The sequence below is a fragment of the Octodon degus genome, unplaced genomic scaffold, assembly GCF_000260255.1.
Source record: "Octodon degus isolate 3935 unplaced genomic scaffold, OctDeg1.0 scaffold00011, whole genome shotgun sequence".
Classification (NCBI taxonomy): Eukaryota; Metazoa; Chordata; class Mammalia; order Rodentia; family Octodontidae; genus Octodon; species Octodon degus.
Genome location: NW_004524587.1, coordinates 23,402,141 through 23,406,144, shown reverse-complemented (window position 1 = coordinate 23,406,144; position 4,004 = coordinate 23,402,141).

Below are 4,004 nucleotides of genomic sequence, written 5' to 3'. Positions count from 1 at the left end.
AATTCAAAAGAAGAAATAAAAACTGAAAAGTATAATAGACACAGTTAAATGGAAAGAAATAGAACTTAAGGATTTAAAAAGAAAGAGAGAGAAAGCAGAAAGTTTAGGAAACAAGGTAGGGGCAAAATCATACTTGTATATGTGTAAGATGGATAAGGCAATAGGTTTTTGAAAATAGCAGTTAATTGGTAGAATTTTCACTCTGATTAATTCTATATGTTGATATCTGTGAACTAAGCAACTACGTTGAGGACAGTAATGTGTAATACTAAAAATATGCCTGAAATTCCTGTCATCTTAATCTTCTCATTGTGTACCATTTCTAATATAATGTCAATTATTAATGTTCCCCTTTAAAGTAAAATTTTTAAGAGTTATTAAAAGAAAATGAAAGACAAGACTAAAAATTTAAGATTGCTTGCAAGTATGTGATAATATTTAATCATATGTCCCATCTTGGATAACTATATCTGTTCATCTGAGCAACAGATTTCACAAGAAAAATAGATAGTATATTAATCGCTGTTAATCAGATATTCTTGCTTTGAAAATGTGTAACATAGGTATTGTTTTATGTTACCTTGTTTCTGTCTTTGCTTTTGTTTTTCTCGCTCTTGGCTTTACTCTTCAAAATAAAACAAAATTATTTTAAAAAGAAAAAGAGATCCTGGGACATACTATGTCAATTTACCATTTTGGGTCCCTAACATTAAGCAGCAGTGAAAAATCAGCAAGCCTGGCTTCCCTCTCTTCTCGTACATTTCATCCATGCTATAACCCTAGTGATGGGCTCCACCGATATCCAGAGTGGGGCTTCCTTTACCCACATATAGCACTACGCTAAGTCCGTTTTGTTATCACACAGCCTTAATCCCCTATCACACTCCCCAGATCCAGCCACCTATGAAAAACCCCACCTGTGCATGGATAAGACTTTGGGGGAATATGTAGAAACAAGACCCCCGAAAGATCCATTTACACTCTTTTACACAAAGGCCATCTCTAAGAGTTGTGAAAGTCCTAAGTTTTAACATTGCTGAAAATTTCAGTTGCAAAGTCTCCTCTGACATTTACTGCAACATCTTATTTGTAAGCCCCTGTGAAAATGAAAAGAAAACACTTCCAACATGTAATGGCACAAGATGAACATTCCCTTTTCAAAAGGTGTAAATAGGGTTGATCTAAAGAAATGGAGTCATGCACACATAGTAAGATCAAATCTAGCTGCACAAACATTAAATATCTTAGCTCACATCCATTAGCTGGGGTAATATGTAAGAAGATGTGAACTTCAAGGGGCTTGGGTTGCTTCACCCCTACGGCACTGCCACGGCTGCACCTTTTGTGACCTCTCTCTTGGGCAGACCTTTATTATTTTATGTGCATTTATTCAGATGGTCTATGTTCTTGGCTTCTATGCTGCACCTTTGAATTCATGCTCATCGCTTTATACAGTGCCCACTCAGGTACATGCTGCCTGACATCCCAGGCCTCTTCTAAAATCTGGGTAGAACCCTCCTTGAAAAAGCATCTCTTGCATTCTGTACACCCGCAAACCAGCACCATATGGATGACTCCAAGGTGTGCCACCAGCGGCAGCAGTAGCATCACTTCCTTCTCTCTTGGTTGGAAGGGTGGAGTGGCTGGATTGCTAAACTCCTTAAGCCTAATCTCAAGGAATATATTTTATACGCCACATCATTCAGGAACACGGTGTCCTGTGTTTGTCTTCTCAGAGCAGTCTTTCACCTTTTCAGTTTTGTGGCTTCAAAGAGTGAAGTCTTTCTGGCTCTTGTGTTGTCCTCAGGGCATCCTTTCTATTACCCTCTTCTGAAATACTTCTTTTTTTTCTATTCCTAGTCTTTTCAGCTGCCAAGTTTTCTTCTGCTCCATCTTTGCAGGCTGTAACTTTACTGGAGCTTTCTTTCTGGCCCAACTCACAAGATTTTATATGGATCTCCAGGACTGTTTGCTCTTGATTCTCAAGGTACAGCTGTCTGAAAGTTCCAACAGTAGTCATGTCACCACCTTAACAGGAGAGTATGTTGCAATTTCTTTTGCACAATTCCTCTGTTGACCTTAATCTCAGTCTTAGGCAAAGTCTCTTAATAGGAGCAAAATGCAGGCAAACACATGATCTGGAACTCAACAGCCAATGCAATTCTTGTTCCTAACTGAAACCTCCTGAGCCTAATCTTCACTGGATGCATTTCTATCAGCACTCTGATCGAATCTCACATCAAGTTCAGCTCACAGCATGCTAAGGCAGCTTCCTCAGCCACCATCTCCAAACCATTCCAAACTCTTTCTTCAAGTCAGTTCCAAGGTCTTGAATTGCATGACCCACTTCTTGTGATCAAATTCTGTCTCAGTTAGCATTCTCATTGCTGAGACAAAATTCCCAACACCCACAAGCTAAAGGAAGAAATATTTATTGCAGGTATTAATTTGCAGATTTTTCAGTCCATAATTGGTGCTCCAAGTCATGATTGCAGAGCAGAGGAAAAGCATTTTATGGCATGGTAGGCAGAAGGCAGCAAGGAGCCTGAATTTCCTTTTATTCCATTCAGGCCCCAAATATTTGGGTGTGCCCATCAAACCCAGGGTAGGGCTCCAATCTTCAATAAATCCAACCAAACATTTCTAGCTGTGGAGGACCACCTGAGCAGCTCTCCTTGAAAGAAGAGCCATTGTCTTTATTTTGGCTGAGCTTGACCCTATTTCCTTGTATCGATATGTACAGAGCTGGCTAGGACTTCTCTTTATTCTCTCAGTTGACCTTAAGTCATGTGTATTGGTCTAGTCAAGGTGCTGGTGGTAACTTTTGAGGATGGCATGGGTGTTTCCCTGATAGCCCACACCTGCTGCTGTTTAATATGAGCTGGGTTGAGACAGGATGAAGAGGCAGTGCTCCACACTGTTGGCTAGGATTGAGTCTCATGATAGAGGCTATAACTTCCTGGGGCTTGAAAAATTACACATCAGAGCTGAAGCTCAAAACATTAGATACTATCTCAATAGCACAACGCAAATTACTCTCTCTGTATATGACAGAGGTAAGTGCAGGCCACCCACCCAGCCCAGCTCACAGTAACCACCTACTTCCCACAATTCTCTTCCTCAAGCCACACCTCCATCTTGGCTGAATAAACATGAGTGCAGCCCTGGGTCACTCTTTTTGTTCCAGAAAGCCATATTTATGCCTGGACTTTGGACTCCTTGGCTCCCCGTAATTATAAATATGTTTTACTGTCTTTATTTTTGCCATGGGTGGCACTGAGACTGGTAGATTGGAATTAACTTGGTGGGATTCCAATAACCTATTTTTGGGATTATAAATATAGGCTTCTTGGGCCAAGACAAGAACTAGAAAGGGACTCCTACACCCAGCCCTGTGCTAATTCCCTCAATAGAGTAATTTGATAATATAATCACTTAGTCCCAGTATCACATGCCCTGCATTCAGCCAGCCCCTCTTGAGGCTTTTAGGGAAACATCTAGATGGGAGGTATAGCACCTAAACTGCTGGCCACTGTATCTTCCACCCTTAGCATGATGCCTGATCGATGCCTAACAGTACTACATCTTTATCTATTTCATATAGTTTGAAGTATGTTGCACACAAAGATGTAAAGAGGCTCTAACCTTAAGGACCTTGGAATAAGAACTTATCTTAAAATAATGTCATTAAATATAAAACAAATTAAGATAAAAACATATTGAGTAAACTGTGTCTTTAATCCAGTATGGCAGATGCTAGAGAAGACAGAGGAAATTACCTGGAAGAATGTCATGTGAAGATGGAGAAAGAGATAAAGTGTTTTAGTTGAGTGCTAAAAAGCATCAAAGATGAAGCTAGAAAGAGACTAGGTAGGGAATATGACTCAGTGTCACAGCTCCTGTGAGGCAAGTACAAAGTATTGAGTTTCATTCCTAGTACAGAAAGAAAGATTGGGGTGTGAGGGAGGGAGAGAGAAAGGCAGAGACAGAGAGAGAGAGAGAGA